The sequence below is a fragment of the Schistocerca americana genome, chromosome 2, assembly GCF_021461395.2.
Source record: "Schistocerca americana isolate TAMUIC-IGC-003095 chromosome 2, iqSchAmer2.1, whole genome shotgun sequence".
Classification (NCBI taxonomy): Eukaryota; Metazoa; Arthropoda; class Insecta; order Orthoptera; family Acrididae; genus Schistocerca; species Schistocerca americana.
The window spans coordinates 292,410,238-292,433,314 of NC_060120.1; positions in this window are offsets into that span (position 1 = coordinate 292,410,238).

Sequence of the window (23,077 nt, forward strand, 5' to 3'; positions counted from 1 at the left end):
GCTGTCATCTGTTTCGTGTATCTGTAATCTGGGTCACGGGCAAGTGACGTTATGGACTATTTACACCAATGCTGTAGTCTACACGCATCCCCTTGCGACACACACCAGGAATAACACCACTCGGATTCTCAAAAATTGACAGATATCTGACGTATGGTATACAGACTATGCAGATACGCAGCAAGGCTTCCGGTCCATACTGCATACCAGTCAGGATCCTTTCAGAGTATGCTGATAAAATAGCTCCACACCTAACAATGATGAACAACCACTAGCGCATAGAAAGATCTGTACCTGAAGACTGGAAAATTGCTCAAGTCACCAGTACCCAAGAAAGGTAACAGCAGTAATCCGCTGAATTACAGACCCGTAACAATAACGTAGATTTGCAGCAGGATTTTGCAGTACATTCTGTGGTTGAACATAATTAATTATCTCAAAGAAAACGATTTATTGAGTAATAGTCAGCACGGATTCAGGAAAAATCGTTCTTGTGAAACACAACTGGCTCTCTATTCTCACGAAGCAATGAGTGCTACCGACAGGGGTTGTCAAATTGATTCCGTATTTTCAGATTTCGAGAAGGTTTTTGACACAATTCCTCACAAGCGTCTTTAATCAAATTGCGTGTCTATGGAGTATCCTCGTAGTTGTGCGACTGGATTCGTGAATTCCTGACAGGTAGGTCACAGTTCGTAGTATTTGGTGAAAAACCATGGAGTAAAACAGAAGTAATATCCGGCGTTCACCAAGGAAGTGTTTTAGTCCCTCTGCTGTTCCTGATCTATATTAACGACATAGGAGACAATCTGAGAAGCCCTCTTTGATTTTTTGCAGATGATGCTGTCATTTACCGTCTTGTAAAGTCATCAGATGACCAAAACTAACTGCAAAATCATTTACACAAGATATCTGTATGGAGCAACAAGTGGCAGTTGAGTCTAAATAATGAAAAGTGTGAAGTTATCCACATGAGTGCTCCGCTAAATTTCGGTGCACGATAATTCACGCAAATCTAAAGGCTATAAATTCAACTAAATACATAGGGATTACAATTACGAATAACTTCACTTGGAACCCTCACATAGGTAATGTTGTGGGTAGAGCAAACCAAGGACTGCGCTTCATTGGCAGAACACTTAGGAGCTCCAACAGATCGACTAAAGAGTCTGCGTACACCCTGCTTGCCATCCCCTTCTGGAGTACTGCTGTGCGGTGTGATATCGGCATCAGGTAGGATTGACGGATGACATCGAAAAGGTACAAAGAAGGGCAGCTCATTTTGTATTATCCCGAAATGGGTGAGAGAATTCAACGGACATGATAGGTGAAGTTTGGGTGGCAGTCATTAAAATAAAGGCGTTTCTCGCTGCGGCGTAACTTCTTCGTGAAATTTCAATCACAAACTTTCCCCTCCGAATCCGAAAATATTCTGCTGGTTCCCATCCTCGTAGCGAGTAATGATAATCATGATAAAGTAAGAAAATCAGAGCTCAGACAGAAAGATTTAAGTGCTCACTTTTCCCATGCGCTGTTAGAGAGTGGAATCGTATAGAAATACCCTCTGGAACGCACTTAATTGTGAAATGCAGAGTAATCACGTAGATAAGAACCTTCAACATCGCAGCGCGTCAGCAATCGTTGATTAATATATTAAAAAACTAAAAACCCGCCTCGATTGCGAAAAAAGCACCTAGTGTTAAGTGTTAACCGAGGTTTCGGCGTAGATAACTACACATTCTTCAGAACAACAATAAAACCCACAAGTGCATAAGAAGACCTTTGTCAGTGATTAAAAGAACACCATAGCTATACATTTATTATAAACGAAAAAGAAAAAGAAAAGAAAACACAAACAGTGCATATGTACAAAGTCAAAACCACTACTTAACTTAATGGTGTACGCTCCACGTCACACCGGCCTATGTTCGATGGGCCATGACGCGCCATAAACTGCAGCTGCAAACGGTCGCTCACTTGCAAGCCTGACACGCTATCTATGCACATGCGCAAGACAAGGGCAGTTTCTTGAATGCGCATGCGCTTACGAATACGAGAAATTTTAAACATGTGTCGGGGCTAAATAGCCCATATATTCTCAACCGTGGATCAACGTATATCAAAAAATGAAATGGGTAGAACAAGAGACGAGCTAAATAGGAGATGAAACCTAAAAATAACCGCACATGGTTGCTTATGCTAGTAAAGAAACTTATATATATGAAGCTACCTATGACAACAGGAGGAACTCTTAAAAACTATACCTGAAGCTACTAGTTTCCCGGGGGGGGGGGGGGGGAGCTGAGAGGTCGTAATCTAACGACGTCGTGGTAATAAATCTTGTAAATCTGATGATCTGGGGATTATCAGTTGCGCGCGCTGATTGGCGAACGCGGTTGGTCAAGCTGTTCATCTTCTTTCTTTTTATCCTCATTTTCCTTTATTTCCCTTTATTACCACGACGTCTTTAGATTACGACCCCTCAGCTCCCCCTTCCCCCCCCCCCCCCCCCCCCCCCAGGAAACTACTGGCTTTAGGTATAGTTTTTAAGAGTGCCTCCTGTTGTCATAGGTAGCTTCATATATAAGTTTCTTTACTAGCATAAGCAACCGTTTGCCACTATTTTTAGGTTTCATCTCCTATTTAGCTCGTCTCTTGTTCTATCCATTTCATTTTTTGATATACGTTGATCCACGGTTGGGAATATATGGGCTATTTAGCCCCGACCCATGTATAAAATTTCTCGTATTCGTAAGCGCATACGCATTCAAGTAACTTCCCTTGTCTTGCGCATGTGCATAGATAGCGTGTCAGGCTTGCAAGTGAGCGACCGTTTGCAGCTGCAGTTTATGGCGCGTCATGGCCCATCGAACATAGGCCGGTGTGAGGTGGAGCGTACACCATTAACTTAAGTAGTGGTTTTGACTTTGTACGTATGCACTGTTCGTGTTTTCTTTTCTTTTTCTTTTTCGTTTATAAATGTATAGCTATGGTGTTCTTTTAATCACTGACAAAGGTCTTCTTAGGCACTTGTGGGTTTTATTGGCTCAAATGGTTCAAATGGCTCTGAGCACTATGGGACTTAACATCTGAGGTCATCAGTCCCCTAGAACTCAGAACTACTTAATCCTAACTAACCTAAGGACATCACACACATCCATGCCCGAGGCAGGATTCGAACCTGCGACCGTAGCAGCAGCGCGGTTCCGGACTGAAGCGCCTAGAACCGCTCGGCCACAACGACCGGCTGGGTTTTATTGTTGTTCTGAAGAATGTGTAGTTATCTACGCCGAAACCTGGGTTAACACTTAACACTAGGTGCTTTTTTCGCAATCGAGGCGGGTTTTTTGTTTTTTAATAATCACGTAGATGTAGATGTACAGTATCTTTAAGCAAAAACAGCTATCAAGAAGAACTAAACATGATCATTAACGTAGTATGAAACAATGCATTTAGCATCAACATCTTACATAAGCTACTTGACACCAACAAAGACAAAATGGAGACAGAAGACAGCAAAATTAAAAGCAGTCAAAATGTACCGACAAATCCAATACACATTTACTTCTAGACCTACATGATTACGCTGCAATTCAAGTTAACTGTCTGGCAGGGGGTTCATCGAACCATCTTTAAACTACTTGTCTACTGTTCAACTCTCGAACAGTTCGCGGGAAAACGGAACACCTAAATCCTTCCGTGTCAGCTCCAGTTTCACTTATTTTATTATGATGATCAATTCTCGCTACGTAGGTCAGCTCCAACGCAATATTTTCGCTCTTTGAAGAAAGATGTGACTGATATTTCCTGAGAAGTCCTGCCTCAGCTAACTTTGTTTTAACGTCTGCCACCCCAATTCTTGTATCATATCGTTGGCACTCACTCCCTTATTTGGCGATAGTTAGCACGAGTTTCTTAGAAGTAGATACCTTAGGGGTTGCGAAGCAACTCAAATCGCTTGATACGGGCAACTCTTCAGGTCCAGGTTGTATACCGATTAGGTTCCTTGCAGATTACGCTGATACAATAGCTCCCTACTTAGCAATCATATACAACCGCTCGCTCACCGATAGATCTGTACCTGCAGATTGGAAAATTGCGCAGGTCGCACCAGTGTTTAAGAAGGGTAGTAGGAGTAATCTATCGAACTACAGACCTATATCATTGACGTCGGTTTGCATTAGGGATTTGGAGCATATACTGTATTCAAACATTATGAATCACCTCGAAGGGAACGATCTATTGATACGCAATCAGCATAGTTTCAGAAAACATCGTTCTTGTGCAACGCAGCTAGCTCTTTATTCGCACGAAGTAATGGTCGCTATCGACAGGGAATCTCAAGTTGATTCCGTATTTCTAGATTTCCGGAAAGCTTTTGACACCGTTCCTCACAAGCGACTTCTAATCAAGCTGCGGGCCTATGGGGTATCGTGTCAGTTGTGCGACTGAATTCGTGATTTCCTGTCAGGAAGGTCGCAGTTCGTAGTAATAGACGGCAAATCATCGAGTAGAACTGAAGTGATATCAGGTGTTCCCCAGGGAAGTGTCCTGGGACCTCTGCTGTTACTGATCTATGTAAATGACCTGGGTGACAATCTCAGCAGTTCTCTTAGGTTGTTCGCAGATGATGCTGTAATTTGCCGTGTAGTAACGTCATCCGAAGACCAGTATCAGTTGCAAAGCGATTTAGAAAATATTGCTGTATAGTGTGGCAGGTGGCAGTTGACGCTAAATAACGAAAAGTGTGAGGTGATCCACATGAGTTCCAAAAGAAATCCGCTGGAATTCGATTACTCGATAAATAGTACAATTATCAAGGGTGTAAAAATTACGAACAACTTCAGTTGGAAAGACCACATAGACAAGATTGTGGGGAAGGCTAGCCAAAGGTTGCGTTTCATTGGCAGGACACTTAGAAGATGCAACAAGTCCACTAAAGAGACAGCTTACACTACACTCGTTCGTCCTCTGTTAGAATATTGCTGCGCGGTGTGGGAGGATCCCACCAGGTGGGATTGACGGAGGACATCGGAAGGGTGCAAAAAAGGGCAGCTCGTTTTGTATTTTCACGTAATAGAGGGAGAGAATGTGTCAGATATGATACGCGAGTTGGGATGGAAGTCATTAAAGCAAAGGCGTTTTTCGTCGCGGCGAGATCTATTTACGAAATTTCAGTCACCTACTTTCTGTTCCGAATGCGAAAATATTTTGTTGAGCCCAACCTTCATAGGTAAGAATGATCATCAAAATAAAATAAAATCAGAGCTCGAACAGAAAGGTTTAGGTGTTCGTTTTTCCCGCTCGCTGTTCGGGAGTGGAATGGTAGGGAGATAGTATGATTGTGGTTCGTTGAACCCTCTGCCAAGCACTTAAATGTGAATTGCAGAGTAATCATGTAGATGTAGATGTGAATACAAAACGAGCTGCCCTTCTCTGAAAATTTACGATGTCCTTCATCCTATTTGATTGGATCCTACCACTGCACAGCAATACTGCAGAAGAGGACGGACAAGCGTAGTATAAGCAATCTCTTCAGTAGACCTGTTAGATTTCCTAAATGTTCTACCAATAGATCACAGTGTTTGGTTTGCTGTTTGCTTTCCCCAAAACATCGTCTGTCTGATCGTTACAATTTAAGTTATTCGTAATTGTAATCCCTGAGTATTTAGTTGAGTTTACAACCTTCACTTTTGTGTGGTTTATCATGTAACTGTAATTAGCGGATTCTTTTTAAGCTCATGATTAAGAGTCAATGACCACTATTTGTACTATACAGGTATCTTGTCTAAATCATTTTGCAGTTCGTTTTGATCACCTCATGACATTACATGGCGGCAAATGACCGTGTTATTTGCACACAGTGTAAGAGAACTGCTCAGATAGTCTCCTAAATCGTTTATTAAAACCAGGAACAACAAAGACCTATAACTGGCAGAAAAGTCACAGTTCGTCATAACTGGCAGAAAGTCATCGAATAAAACAGAGGTGCCGGCCGGAGTGGCCGTGCTGTTCTAGGCGCTACAGTCTGGAACCGAGCGATCGCTACGTTCGCAGGTTCGAATCCTGCCACGGGCATGGATGTGTGTGATGTCCTTAGGTTAGTTAGGTTTAATTAGTTCTAAGTTCTAGGTGACTGATGACCTCAGAATTTAAGTCGCATAGTGCTCAGAGCCATTTGAACCAAAACAGTAGTAAAGTCTGGCGTTCCCCATGAAGACCATGCGGAACGCCAGACTTCACCTCTGTTTTATTCGTTGACTTTCTGTCAGTTATGACGAACTGTGATTTTTCTGCCAGGAAATCACGAATCAAGTCACACAACTGAGACGATACTCCATAGGTATGCAGTTTGATTAGAAATTGGTTCTGAGGAACGGTGTCAAAAGCCTTCTGGAAACCTAAAAATATGGTGTCAATTTGACATTCGCTGTCGATAGCACTCATTACTTCCAGAGGATAAAGAGCTAGTTGTGTTTCACAAGAACGATATTTTCACCGTGCTGACTGTGTGTCAATAATCTGTTTTCTTCAATGCGATTCTTAACGTTCGAACGCTGTATATGTTCCAAAATCCTATTGCAAATCGACGTTATTGATACTTGTCTGTGTTTTGGTGGATTACTCCTATTTCCTTTCATGGGTATTAGTGTAACCTGTGCAACTTTACAATCTCTGGTTACGGATCTTTCTTCGAGGGAACGCTTGTATGTGATTGCTAAGTATGGAGCTGTTAAGTCAGCATACTCTGAAACAAACCTGACTGGTATATAATCTGGACCATAGGCCTTGCCTTTCTTAAGAGTTTTAAGCTGCATTGCTACACCGAGGATATCTACTTCTAAGTTACCCATGTTGGCAGTTGTTCTGGACTCGAATTCTGGAGTATTTACTTCGTGTTCTTTTAAGAAGGAATTTTGGAAACCCATGTTTAGTAAGTGTGCTTTAGTGGTGCTGTCATCAATAACGTCACCATTGTTATCGCGCAGTGAAGGTGTTGATGGCGTCTTGCCACTGGTGTATCATTCATACACCGAGTATCTTTTTGGGTTTTCTGCCAGATTTCGAAACTGAGTTTCGTTGTAGAAAATATTAAAAGCATCTCTCACTGATGTTCGTGGTAAGTTTCAAGCTGCTGTAGAACTTCGAGGATCTTGGGGATTTTGCTCTCTTTTGAATTTTACATGCCTTTTTTCGTTGCTTCTGCAACGGTGTTCTGATCTGTTTTGGATACCATGAGGGATCAGTACCATCTCTTATTAATTTATTTGGTGTGTATCTCTCAATTGCCATCGATACTATTTCTTTGAATTTAAACCACATCTGGTCTACACTTACATTGGCAGATTGGATGGAGTGCAGACTGTCTCTTAGGAAGGTGTCAAGAGAATTTTTATCTGCTTTTTTAAAGATACTTATTTTGGATGTTAAGTTATTGAGTGTAGCTACAATAACCTTGTGGTCACTAATACCTGTATTTGTCATTATGCTCTTTATTTGGTCAGGATTATTTGTTGCTAAGAGGTAATGTATGTTTTCGCAACCATTTCTACTTCGAGTGAGATCCTGAACTAGTTGCCCAAAATATTTTTCTAAGAAAGTGTTCAGTACGATACGGATAACGGTTTATGCGTACCACCGACTTAAAACATGTACTTTCGCCAACATGACGAGGATAGATTGAAGTCACCACCAACTGCAGTTGTATGAGTGGGCACCTACTTGAAATGAGACTCAAGTTTTCTTTGACTTTTCAGCAACTGTATCATCTGAGTCGGTATGGTCAGTAAAAGGAACCAATTATTAATTTATTCCTGTTGTGAAGTACAGCCTCTATCTACACCAACTGACAGGTACTATCTACTTCTATTTCACTACAAGATAAACTACTCCTGATAGTAATAAACACTCTACCACCAATTGCATTAATCTATCCTTCCTGAACATGGTTATGTCCTTTGAAAACAGTTCTGCTTAACTTATTTCCGGCTTTAGCTAGCTTTCCACAGATTTCCACGCTTATAATGATTTGAGATTCAGCGCTTTCTATTAGTTCTTGGAGTTGTGGTTCTTTTCCAACACAGCTACAAGAATTTACAAGTTCGGTATTGACTGTTCCTATGTCCACCCTCTTCGCCTTTTAACCTAAAAAACCAACCAGTCCCCTCCACACAGCCCCCGCTACCGTTGCAGTAGCTTCTTGCGTTTAGTGGACTGTCGACCCATTTAGCGGAAACCACAAATCCACCGTCCTATGGCGCAAGTCGAGGAATCTGCCGCCTACACTGTCGCAGAACCGTTGAGACTTAGATTCTGACCCTCCACTCGGCTCTGTACCAAAGGACCATAGTAAGTTCTGTCGATGATACTACAGATGGTGAACTCCTCCTACATCTCACAAGAAAGACTGGCACTCTTTACCACTTCAGTTAGCTGCCCGAAACCTGAGAAAATCTCTTCCGATCGAAAGCGACACACATCATTAGTACCAACATTAGCTACCATTTGTAGTTGGCTGCACCCTGAGCTCTTTATGGCATCTGGAAGCACCTGTTCCACATCTGGAATGACTCCTCACACAAAGTGCACACTGTTTTCCTTACCCTCCTTCGCAACTATCGCTCAGGGGCCCCATTACGCGTCTAATTTTGGAGATACAAACTACCAGCAATTCCACCTTCTGTGAATGGCCAGATCTTGCAGGCCAGTAGGATTCCTCTGGGGCAGGGTGAGCGACTTCATCTAGCTCAGGGACTTCGTCAGCCGCAAACAGCACCCGAAACCTATTTGTCAGAAGAACCTCGGAGGCCCTCTCATCAGCCCCTCGGAAAATCTTTCGCTGCTGGCTACATTTTGGAACGACCTCCCACTCGACCACGGATGAAGCTGTAATCTCAGTGTGGGCAGTGCGCAGAGCGACCACAGTAGTGGACCGATCGGTGGACACATTGAGTCGTGCTGTATGTCCCTCGGATCGCCCCCCCCCCCCTACAGTGACATACAACACCCATTGGCAACAGTCTCAGGCTGCTTGACAGAAGCCAGAAGCCAACGCCTTGGGCTGTGAGCGAAGGGTCGCCAACTCGGCACGCATTTGAACACAGCAATCACACAGTTCCTATCCATACTAAAGACGACCCGATAAATATATAGAAATGCACGGAACATACCAGTTGAAGCTAAAGAACACTGACGAAATGTAGAGTAAGTTTATGAGAAGCTGTGCCAACTCGCAGTACTCTAATGCGCTACTGCTAGGAGAGCTATCCCCTGATTGTAGGATCTAACAACTACAACTGCCTCTTGAAACACGAAAACAAATACTTGGCGGCATATAATAACACAAAATGCACACTCACTCCAGAAAGCACTCCCCTCAACATAAAAAAGGCACACCATGACATACAACAAGCAGCTCACACACGAAGATAGTCCTCAAAGATAAATACCACAGTACAAAAGGAACTAAAAACTGTGACGGAAGAGAAAAATAAATAGTTGAGAAACATATGAATTAACATGTAATAGCTGCAATTCTATGGTATGTTGAGATGACTGCAAAAAATTTAACATCAGGCACAAAGAAGATATAATGGCTTTGAATAGAGAATGAACCTATACCACATATGCTGAATATCTAATAAAAGAAAATGACGATCACACTGGACTAAAAACAGACACGTCGTCTTATGCCTTAACAACAAAAATGGAATGATCACTCTTCAGAATAAACTAATCCACAGAAAAAAAAGAAAGCCGCCTACACACAGTGCCCCCTCCCCCCCCACCCACCCACCAGTCTTCTATCCCCACCTCAACACGCTACTCCGCTCACCCATGATCCCTCAGTCAGCTCCCATGATCCCTCGGTCAGCTCCCATGATGCCTCCTCACTGAGCTCTAGAGCATCTGACCAACAGCGGTACAAACATGTGCAGTTTAGTTGATGATGTCATGTGACTAGGGCCTCCCGTTGGGCAGACCGTTCGCCGGGTGCAAGTCTTTCGATGTGACGCTATTTCGGCGACTTGCGCGTCGATGGGGATGAAACAAGAATGATGAGGACAACACAACACCCAGTCAAAAAATGGCTCAAATGGCTCTGAGCACTATGGGGAACTACTTAAACCTAACTAACCTAAGGACATCACACACATCCATGCCCGAGGCAGGATTCGAGCCTGCGACCATAGCGGTCGCACGGTTCCAGACTGTAGCGCCTAGAACCGCTCGGCCACTCCGACCGGCGACACCCAGTCCCTGAGCGGAGAAAATCGCCGACCCAACCGGGAATCCAACCCAGGCCCTTAAGATTGACATTCTGTCGCGCTGATCACTTAGCTACCGGGGGCGGACTGCAGTTTAGTACAGTATAGGTTATACATAGAGAAATATTTAAAGAAACCTATTCTACGTGCATTTATTACTTATAAAAAGACAAATGATTGCATGGGACAAAAATGAAATGTAACTAAATAACACAACCAGAGAACTGTTAACAGAAACAGCTAAATTTAAACATACTGCCGTAGAATAATTACAAATTATAATGCCAAAATATATACAACTAAATAATTTTATTGCTATTACAATCCACTAAAGATGTCAAATAGGAATGGGCAAAACATTTCTGGTACTCAAGAACAAATTTTAGTTCCAAAAGACAGTTTTCTTATCTTTATGATAAAACGCAGTTGACGTTACTGTAACAAGGCATGATTAATTATCTGTTCTTCTCCATAGAGGAAGGGATGGCATTGGCGGAGTTCTTATAAGCCTAATTTAGTTTCAGCAGTCTTCTCAGGAGATAGGCCTAAGGATCAGATGAATACTCCCAAGTTGTGACTGAAGAACTGTATGTGCGGTTTCCAGATATTATAGAACGTTTTGACTTAGGGATTAAAGGCATTTTTGTCACGTCAGTGATCATTTGCATTGTCTGTATTTCTGCCCACATGTTGTCCTCTTTTTACCTGACCAGGAATAGAGGACACAGAGGTGACAAAAGTTTGCAAGGTACCGATATATCAAATAGACCAAGTGATATCAATCACAACAATTTAACAGACATAAAATTATAGATTCTTTGACACATCAGATTTTAATACAGATCAAAAAGAGCGATTCTTATTTGAAAAATTGTTTGAAACAGGAAACTGTTATTATTTAAACATGTGGAATCAGCTGACTGTCATTGTTCATCAGTACACAAGTTCTGTCAGTTTCTTAAATTTTTATAAAGACAATTTTATATTTTCATTAATTTCAATTGAGAAAAAAGTTTATGTACATGTCAGTGTTTGTAAATCAACGATATTAACATTTTTTTAAGTTCAGCTTATTACTTTAATTCTCTGCTGGCTTAAAGGAATGACATTCAAAAGTGATGTCAATTAAAATACTAACACGGAATTATAAATTTCAATACAGGATTGCTCTTCAATATGAAGTTGTTTAAAATCATGTAAATTTCAATTTTAAAATTTAAATAAACATTTTCTTTTGTTTTTTTTTGTGGAAGACCCTCTCTTCTCCACTGTAAAATTTAGGGCTATATAATTTTTGTTAATATGCAATGGTTTATACCCACCAATGAAGTACGTTCACTTCCTTCCAGTATTTTCTAGGCTGTCAGTTAGTGGGAAGAGCTCTGATAAAAACTTACCACAGTGTCTGTTTCTTCCGTTCAGTGATGATGTTGACAGCCTCTGAAAATGGCCTCTGAGGTTGGACAGAAATCGCAAAACGCACCAAGTACTGTCTTGCTAAACCGTGGAGTGTCATATAGACATGATTGAGATTTACCCACGCCTGTACAGGACTCGCTCTGTTGTTGGCAGCTACGAAGGCTGACGAACGGAGTGATATTTCTGCTGAGCCAAGATTTGCAGCACAAGTCGGGCGCGTTCAATAGGAGCAGCTTACAACACATCCGTATACTGGGTGGTTATAATTAATGTGCAGCCACTTACGGTGATCCAGTGTGGGCTTTAATCATCGTATGGCAGCGAAACTTTCTAGATATGCAATGCGTTAACGCGGAACCGATTCGAGCTGGAAATCCAATTAGTTAGAACTGTGGCCACCAGGTACAAATCTGGGGCTGTACTTTGTTTGTACGACGGTATCACATCCACGCTGCCGTTTGACAAGCCATAACGTGTGTGAATAGTATTGGCTATCGAGAACAGAGACCTTGTGCTGTTAGTGAAACTGCTTTATGTCAACGGCAACAACTACTGTGCTGTATTGAGAGAGTATCGCTGACTGAAAGATGTGAGGAGAGATCCTGTAACGGATACCACCGACCATCTTAAACGGCTATCGATGCTAACGTTAAACCTCTGCGAGGAATTTTGAGAAAGTGGACCATGAGATAACCAAGTGGGAACAGAACTATCAAGCCGAGATTCGCTTTCGAAACATTCCAGCAGAGTATAATCAACAGTAAACAGGTGGGTGAGAAACAGACGTTCTCCCTGCACAAATGCAAGGTCTAATGTTACATATTAATATCGGCCGCCAGCCTAATTAGGCAGTCTTGTGTCAAGCAATATCATAAAGCAGGAGGCAGTGCTAAGGCTAACGTAACGTTCCTTGACACACACACTAAACTCTTTCTTTGTATCTGTTCACACTACAATACAGTAATCTAATAACCTAACCTTGCAGATAAATGTACTGGTCACTTGGAAGTCAGACAAACAAATGGCCAATGAGATAGCAACCAGTAACATATGCCTCTCAACAACACGTACCTTAAATGAACTAGATGCAGCGGTTTATAGTCATCAGTGTGTAACATGCAGTGTCTTTTAGTTGCATATTATCCGTATGTACACTCAGTTCTTAGCTATGGCATTCTTTTTGGGGAACAAATGCACAAAATATGAACATAAGTTTCAAACTTAAGAAAAGAGCCATAGGAATAATAACCAAAAATACTTGTCGAGCTCATTGTAAAGATCTGTTCAGAACACTGCGGATTTTAACTGCTCCATTTGTGTACATTTACCAGTCAGCTGTACATATCAAAAATAACATTGATAATTACTGCACAAACAGCTCGGTCCATGACCATGCAACAAGAGATAGATTCAACTTACATTTACCAAGAAAAAATAAACATAAAACTCAAAACAGCATTTTCTACCAAGGAATGAAACTGTACAATAAATTACTAAAAGAGATTAAAGAAATTGCAAAAATACACTTATTTAAAAATGCAGCTAAAAAGTACCTGTTATTCAATACATTTTATACATTGAAGGATTACTTAGCTAAAACAGAGTAGGGGTTTGATAAAAAATGTTATACAAATAAATAATAATAGTAATGGTTATAAAACATCCAACATTCCACATAACACCTTCACTTTATGTTTTTTCCTTCTTTTTTCCTTTCTAGAAAAACTTATCCCCAAGCTATGCATAGCACAGTACTAACACCTCTTCCGCTTTCTGAGCTCAACATCTCACTCATTATGGAGGGATGCTGACTCAGTTTTTCAGGATAGCAAATGGGAAGTTGCGGTACAGAAATGGCCCAGAGATCACCAGTGTGTTGTGTGTGTGTGTGTGTGTGTGTGTGTGTGTAGTGAGTGAAATGTTATGAAACAATGTGTGTATAGTGTGTGCAGTGACTGATAGTGAGATATGAGTAAACGTTGTGGCATTACAATATTTAATAAGTTATTCGTAAAAAATCTAATGATTGTGTCTAACTAGAGGTCTGTAAATATGTGTGTATACGTATTAGCTTATTTTAAATTGATCTAAATTTGTAAATACTTTGACATGTCCTATATCATTGTAAAAACAGATCTATGGATGAATAAAGCTACTACTTCTACTACTATAGAACCAATCACCCACACACTTGAAAATAGTGGCAAAACTAAACAGGGAAGAGCATGAGATGACTCTGATATAAATCAGGGGAGTCTTTAATGATCATACTTTGTAACATCATTGTTTAGTACAGGGTCTCTACGCCTGTGCATTAACCAACTTGCATTACAATAGCGAACACAGTAAGTATTTCTTTCTTAAACTCGGTTTGAAGCAATTAAACAGAATGCAAATCTAGCTACACTGGCTCTGAAGGAGCCTTTGCTTTGCTTCATTAAGAAACTAGTCTAGTGCAGGAGGGCCGTTAAGCTTTCATGGTTGGAGGAACCACGCTCATTAACAAAACTACACCAGTATGTATGAGAAATGGTAAGTGTCCTCATTAATAATTATTAATTAAGCGAAACACAACAAACTATAACTCTTTAAATAACAAATGTGCTTTGGTAAGCAGTCTTTTAACCTACTCAAAATGTAGTTAGCTGTGAAAATGCCAACACAACGATAAATTCAAATTCAAACACTTGCTCATGAAATGAACACTGATAAAACTTTGTGATCCTCATCAAAGTGCATAAATGCAACAATTGATAATGTTTTTCCCTTCAGATAAACTTTACTATTTTCAGGAACCATTTAAAGCAAGGCAAATTATTTCAGAAAATGACTGAGACTTATTTAAAAATGCACTGGAAGTGGCGTATTTAGAAGCTGAACTTTAAACACTATAACTCCACACATTAAAAAGCAACCACAACTATTTTTACGGCTGCCGAATAAGTCTTTCCTCACTAAATTAGGACACGCGGAATTAAATTCACTAGGATAGGATTTCTGTTTGTAATAATCACGGGTGTAAGATAGAGTTTTTAGCAACACCGCGATTATTATTAAAATCAACCAAATTTCACAAATGCCTGGTCCATTTACAGAGTGCCAAATACAAACAATTCGGTGGAAGGCTAGTGGTGCTGGTAGGGTAATTTGCAGTGGCTGTTAACATGGTGGCGATGCAGTCATTGTAGTACTGTTGGCCTCACCCTGTTACATACCTTCTTGGCGTCGGAGTTATATTTTTATAGGGCCAAAAACTATGCCGTGATGGTAGTACCACCAAATGTAGCATCCAAGGCCCATAAATACAGCTCCTAAGTTCTTCTGGCCTCAAAACTCCAAGAATATGAGTCGCATTGATCCGCTACTGCTAGCGAGATGTTAACCACCGAAATGCTCAGCCCAGACGCCTTACCAGTCACAAAGGACGAGTTGCCACTTGCGCGCCAATCACACTTTTTCCACTCCGCCAGGCTTTTACATTCAACCCTACGTGCCCTAACTATGGACCAAGTAATTTAAAATACGTTATATAACAATCTTTTCAGTAGTTATCTGAATCTACATTCACAGTTTGAACAAAATCGTTCAAAAAATTCACATAAATGAAACATGTGTACAGAGTCAAAGAATTTCTATGACAGATGTAGCGTTCTATATAAGTAACACTGTAAATTGACGTAGAAATATCGATACAGATACAAAATAGATCGAAAATAAATGTTACAGTCCGATGTCATTAAATGGTTTAGAGAAGGTTATAATGAAATTCGAAATTACAGGTGAGCTTGGTATGGCTCCTGAAAGAGGAAAGTCGTCCTAATCCGGTGGAAGTTATTGACGAATTTGTGTTGCTGTTGCTGCAGCGCGTGTCCCTGGCAGTGCTAGTGCTCGTGCAATGTCACGAGAATGGTCCATCACATGGTCAACAGTATGGAAAGTTTTGCGGTCTATTTTACGCTGGTACCCGTAAAAGAGCCAGACGGTGCAGCAACTGAAACCTCATGATCCGCATCGCAGCCATCATCATTGTTCTGCTCACAGGCAGGTTTTCACGTGGGTAACTCTCGATGCTCTCCTGTCTTCTGCCATCTTTTATTCCGCGTAATTTCCGCCTCCTTTTACGTCGTCTGTCATCTTGCGTCTCCTTCCGCCTCTCATCTCCTCCCAGAAGCTAGATCTTGCAAAGCGTCTCATAGCAAACGCTCCCTTTTCAGCGAATCTCCCATCCATTTCATCTTCCTTCCTCTTGCAACCTGCAGCAGTCTTCTTCTATCACTGACATTTAAAAGATACTTTCGTTACTTACTCTTTCTTTCCAGCTTATCCTCTCCATTCTCCTTCACATCCACATCTCAAATGATTCTAGCCTTTTCTCATTCTCTGGTCTCAGTGTCCATGTTTCTGTCCCATAGGATGCCACACTCAAGACAAAATATTTGCCAAATCTTTTCCTCGGACCTTTGCCTAGTTTGGCACATATTAATCACTTCTTTATATTTTATGCCGCCTTCACTACAGCGACGGACGTTTTCACCTCCTGATAGCCTCTCAAGTCCTCAATAATCGTACTTACAAGTTATTTAAATGCTCTTACTTGGCTAGTAACAACTTATACTTTCTTAGTATGTGCCAAACTCCTTCCTTTGCCCATCACCGTACTCTTTGTTTCTGCTGTATTAATTCTCTTCCCGTATTCTTTTAGGATTTTATTTACAGTTCGTTCACTTTCTGCCACTAATACCATATCTTCAGTAAATTGTATAATTCTATTCTATTTTCACCAATACACACTCCTCTTTTTCCATCTAAACCTTTCGCAATAATGTCTTCCATGTATATTTTGAACAATAAAGGGGAGAGGCAACAACATTGCCTAATATCCCTTCCAGTGCTGCTTCCTACAGATATTTCACTTCCAATACTTATTCTTAGTTTCTTTTGCAAGTACAGATTCTGTACCAATCGTCTCCCCTTCCAATCTACTACATTCCTCTTCAGAATATCCATGAACTTATTCCATTGTGTCGAATTTGATCTTCGGTTTCTGGCACGTATCGAAATTGATAACATGTGACCGGGCAAAATTCTGTGGAATGTCGTGGCACATTTTACACTATAGGGTGCCGTGAATATACCCGAACTGCCGAATTTGGGGTACTGTTAAACCGGGTGTTGTTTGCGAAGAGCCATTGCACTCGCCGTATATGAGTGTGGGTTGTCGATTTACAAGCACCTTTATTCTCGGTCCGTTCGTCTTTGAAAAGAATGCACCCTGAGGACTTAACAGGTGTGCCGTGACGTCCGCACATTATCGAGCCCTCCTTGTACAGCACGTGATTCCTGCTTTGGCAGAGCGCAACTGTGTGGAAACCACTGCCTTCATGCGAGATGGGGCAACACCTTATGTCGCTCGCCCAGTGAAACATCTGCTTAATGCAACCTTTACACGAAATTATTGTGTTTAGATTTTTCCGGGTGTATAACGAGCAAGATCACCCGATCTGAATTCATGTGATTTTTTACTCTGAGATTGCCACAGACACGTTCGGTCTCTGCCTGATGTGAAGGCTAGTATACAGGAACACGCTGCTAAGATTCCACCGGACCTGCTGCGAGCAACTGTTAGTCACGTCGTTTTAAGGATGCAGCATCTCGTCGACGTTTCCGGTGCTCATACTGAACAAATTGTACATACATCAAAAAAGTTCTGTATCACCCTGGTTCCCAGAACTCCTGAAGATAGTCGTTGACTGTGGACATTGTATCACAGACACAGTCTCTTTGACTGTTCAGAGATGTCACTAAACCAGCCCAAAGATGTGAACAACCATGCAAGAGCAGCGCCTATTAGACGGAAGGGGTCCGACAGCCGATCAGTACGAGTTATTCCACCAGGAAGGAGGTACATGGCTCGGGCTGTCTGTAGTTCATCCATGCCTAGACGGTCAATACTGCGGTTCGATCGCGTCCGCATTTTTACTTTCTGCAAGGAAGGGCTCTCAACAAGGGAAGTGTCGAGGCGTCTCGGAGTGAACCAAAGCGATGTTGTTCGGACATGGAGGAGATACAGAGAGACAGGAACTGTCGATGACATGCCGTGCTCAGGCCGTCCAAGAGGTACTACTGCAGTGGATGACCGCTACCTACGGATTGTGGCTCGGAGGAACCCTGACAACAACGCCAGGTACCGGTGTGAACCACCACCTCTGAAGGTGTCTCTGTATGGTGGTACAACATGCAGTGTGTGATTTTCATGAGCAATAATGCTTTTCGTGCAGCCACAGGATGTCGTGTTACGTCTCAAACTGTGTGCAATAGGCTGCATGATGCGTAACTTCACTCCCGACGTCCATGGCGAGGTCCATCTTTGCAACCACGACACCATGCAGCGCGGTACAAATGAGCCAAAAAAAAAAAAAAAAGAAAATGCCGAATGGACCGCTCAAAATTGGCATCACGTTCTCTTCACCGATGAGTGTCGCATATGCCTTCAACCAGATAATCGTCGGAGACGTATTTGGAGGCAACCAGGTCAGGCTGAACGCCTTAGACACACTGCCAACGAATGCAGCAAGGTGGAGGTTCCCCGCTGTTTTGGGGTGGCATTATGTCGGGCCGACGTACGCTGCTCGTGGTCATGGAAGACGCCATAAGGGCTGTACGATACGTGAATGCCATCCTCCGACCGGTAGTGCAACGGTATCGGCAGCATATTGACGAGGCATTCGTCTTCATGGACGACAGTCCGTGTCCCCATCGTGCACGTCTTGTGAATGACTTACTTCAGGATAACGACATCGCTCGACTAGAGTGGCCAGCATATGCTCTAGACATGAACCCTATCGAACATGTCTGGGATAGTCTGTAAAGGGCTGTTTATGGACGACATGACCCACCAATCACTCTGAGGGATCCACGCCGAATCGCCGTCAAGGGGTGGGACAATCTGGACCAAAAGTGCTTGATGAACATGTGGATAGCATGCCACGATGAATACAGGCATGCATCAATGCAAGAGGACGTGCTACTGGGTATTAGATGCAATCTGGACCACCGTCTCTGAAGGTCCCGCTGTATGATGGTACAACCTGGAATGTGTGGTTTTCATGAGCAATAAAAAGGGCGGAAATGATGTTTATGTTGATCTCTATTCCACTTTTCTGCACAGGCTCCGGAACTCTCGGAACCGAGGTGATGCAAAACTTTTATTATTGTGTGTATAAGCGCCACATAATAATAAAATCAATATTACGCCTTTCTCACTTGGTTGACCTTTTCTGCCCACATCCCGTTCCCAAACCATTACATTTGGAAACATTTCTGTACGTGTGTTGGCCAAAATTGGAACTAATTTTTTTCCAGCATAAATTGGTTCCGCACTAATGCATTAGAGTACCTACGAAGTTTCGCTGCCATACGTTAATTACAGCCCACAATGGACCTCTGTGTTTAGCTGAACTTTAGTTATAAGCACGTGGTGCTTGGAGGATATTCGTCCGTTTCAGTATCTTGGCTCCGGCGAGGATACCACTTCTGCAACAATATTTTGTTCTTCTGACCATAAATTCGTACCCAGAAAATTTATGGTTTTGTATCCGCGGGTCGAAACCAACAGAGTAAGGAAATGTGTCCACTGTCTGCATTTGTAACCCTGCTAAAATACACCCGAAAGGCAGCTTTCAAGCTGGCGACCGAGGTTCAGTTTGGAGTGCACGAATTTATTGACTGGAGGAAACAGCCGAGTCGTGGAATTTCCATACATAGTTTCTCTTGTCAAGTGGTATAAATAAGATCACGAGTTGACTTCTTTACCAATTTCCAGCTCCATAACGTCCAGTGAATGTGAAACCGGAAATAACTGATCTCCAAATTGTTAAGTTCACACAACCTGTGTGGAAAACAGCGGTTACTTGCATGGAATACGTAATAAATCGATCTAGAAAACTGAACATAAAAACCTGACAGATCGGGGAAATGTAACGACATTATCCATTAATCGGCAGTATTATGTCAATGTATGAATATCGATGTTATTTGTACGACGATCAATTTGGTCTTTGCACAAGGTAGCAAATGATTATAATACGACAGTATCTAAAGGCAAAACTAGGATAAAGGCATTCCACGGTAAGGAGCATGTAAGTGCAAAAACAATAATTGATGATAAATCGCTAGAACAAATAAATATTTTTATACAAGCAATATTGTGGACATTTATCCCAGTTGTCAATCGTTTGATTATTGCAGCAACATGTTTCGGGTCAACATATTCCATTTTCAAGTGCTAAAAACAAGGAAACCAGATAAAACAATCCTCCTTATATCGACAGAGATATAAGGATTACAGACTTCCTGAGTTATAACCTACCTTAAAACTTTTTTATGCCATTAGGCCTCGTCACAACTTAAGAACAAGCTGCACACTTGAATTGTCAACTCAGACCATAAAACATACAACTCCACAAGCTGGTGCATCCACCATTCCCGAGGCCCAGTTACAAACTGAAAGCCGCTGCAATCACCTACCAACAACGATATAACTTAAAGCCTAATGCTCGACACCAACGATACAACTTGCAAGTAGGCTGTTTAGGTTTTTATGTTGGTAACGCCATGTAGTGCTCTATATGAAAATCAGTTACTGTGCTGTGTGCAGTCTGTGGCCGGTTTGCATTGTTGGAATTTGCTATTGTAGTGTTGGGCAGTTGACTGTTAACAGCGCGTAGCGTTGCGCAGTTGGCGGTGAGCCGCCAGCAGTGGTGGATGTGGGGAGTGAGATGGCGCAGTTTTGAGAGCGGATGATCTGGACGTGTGTCCATCAGAGAGAGTAAATTTGTAAGACTGGATGTCATGAACTGCTATATATATTATTACTTTTAAACACTATTAGGGTAAATATATTGTTTGTTCTTTATCAAAATCTTTCATTTGCTAATTATGCCTATCAGCAGTTAGTGACTGCAGTAGTTAGAATCTTTTATTTAGCTGGCAGTATTGGCGCTCGCTGTATTGCAGTAGTTCGAGTAACGATGATTTTTGTGAGGTAAGTGATTCATGAAAGGTATAGGTTATTGTTAATCAGGGCCATTCTTTTGTAGAGATTATTGAAAGTCAGATTGCGTTGCGCTAAAAATATTGTGTGTCAGTTTAAGCACAGTCATATATAATTTCTCTAAGGGGAAGTTTCAAACTGTCTGTCATAAAATCTTTGAGAAATGCCTGTATGGTCCTAACCCATTCCAACTAAAAAGTACCTCTACGCTGCAATCTGAACGTAAATAGCATGCGAAAATCCTATTTCACCGGGTAAAATACGTTGGTGGTTGCTCCTTAAGGAGGATATCGCTAAAGTGTGCCCAGAAATACCCATTAGACACTTCTGTCCTCTTATTTAAAACGCCGATGCATTCCTCTGTCAAGGCACAATAAATCTCTATCTCTTCTAAATTTGATAGCAACGAGAGCAACCACCCATTTTTTTCAACGTGCAACACCCTCATGCTTTCCGTTACATACCCCCAAAGAATGTTGTTCATTCTTGAGGTACTTTCCTACAGCCGACGAGCCGTTCTCTCTATTACGCTCTTTACATCTAACTTTAAAATTCTGTCCCGTCTGCCGCACATATTTAGCTCCTCAATCCTGACATTTCACTTCATTCACTTCCGATTTCCTCACCGCAGTTGTCATCTGTGTCGATCTTATGCCTCAGCCTCTGTTCTAATTTATTGTCTGTCTTGAAAGCAATTATAACTCGTTTCTTGCTAAACAACCTCGCTAATTTATGTGAGATGGTCCCCCAATACGGCATGACTTTATATTTCTGGTTACTACGCCTAACTGCTACATTCAACCGATCTATCAAGCCTGTGTCAAAACCATTTTCTACCGCTGTTTGTCTAAGGGTTTTCATTACCTCATTCTTCTTTTCCGGACTTTGAGGTGTGGAATGAGCCTGTGCACCACATTTTTGAACTGCAACTGTAATTTTCCTACAGTTGGTTGGTACCAGAAATCGCACTCTCCTCTAAAAAGTTAGAAAAGAGAGAGTATTGAAATTTTATAATGTGATAGCAGTATACCAGTCCTAACGTATGGGTCAGAGACGTGGACTGTAACCGACAGTCAAAGGAGGAGGACTGGGGCAGCAGAGATAAGATTCCTGAGACCTCTAACAGGCTGCAAACTCACAGATCGGATAAAAAATAGCGAAATAAAGAAGAAACTGGGTGCAAAAGGCTTACTTCAGAAAATCTCTGGGTATTCAGCTGTATCGACAACGTTTAAGTTTGTACTATTTATGGTGTAATCTACGTAAATTTAACGGATTTCTTTGGGTACTCATGTGGTGGCCCTCACACGTTTTACTGTTTAGAGTCAATCGCCAGACGACATGAGACGACATGTGTAAATCATTTTGCAGTAGGTTTTTATCTTCTGATGACTTTACTAGACGGTAAACGATAGCATCATCTGCAAAAAAATCTGAGAGGGCTGCCCAGGTTGTGTCCTAAATACATGGTTGGGATAAAAAGTATTGGCAACGCTGTTGCAATTCGTACCAGACTTTATTGAAAGACGTTCACTTATTATATGCCCTCAATGTAATTGCCCCGCAGCTCCATCACCTTCCCCCACAAAGATGGAAGACATCGAACACAGTCAGCACATGCGTCTCTGTCGATGTCTGGCAAGGACCCCCCTATGGCACGGATTATGTCTTCTCTTACGTTGTAGCACCGTGCCGTAAAAGATCCCTTCATTTTGGCAAACAGGTCGTAATTGCACAGACTCATATCGTGTGAATACGGTGTATGTTCCAGTATCTCCCATCCCCACTTTCACAGGTTTCACTAAGTGACATCATGCTGTAGTACAAAAAATAACGGTATATACCGGCGATATGTTTCGCCGACAGATCGATACACCGATATCTTAATGGCAATATCGAGAGCCGACATTCTTATTTTATATTTTTTTCGGAATTTTCGTTAAATATTTGAAACTGTTCTTTTGAAACTATAGTAGAACATAATTTTACTTTCACTTTGTGAAGGAGTCTTACTAATCTTTAAGCTTTCACAAGGTCCAGTCTTTTTCTTTGCCGGCCAGAGTGGCCGAGCGGTTCTAGGAGCTACAGTCTGGAGCCGCGCGTCCGCTACGGTCGCAGGTTCGAATCCCGCCTCGGGCATGGATGTGTGTGATGTCCTTAGGTTAGTTAGGTTTAAGTAGTTCTAAATTCTAGGGGACTGATGACATCAGCAGTTAATTCCCATAGTGCTCAGAGCCATTTGAACCATTTTTTTCTTTGACTGTGTGAAACAGGTACAGATGGCACTTAGAAGTCCGATTGCGCTGGGGGGTGGGAGGGGGGGGGTGGGAGGGGGGGG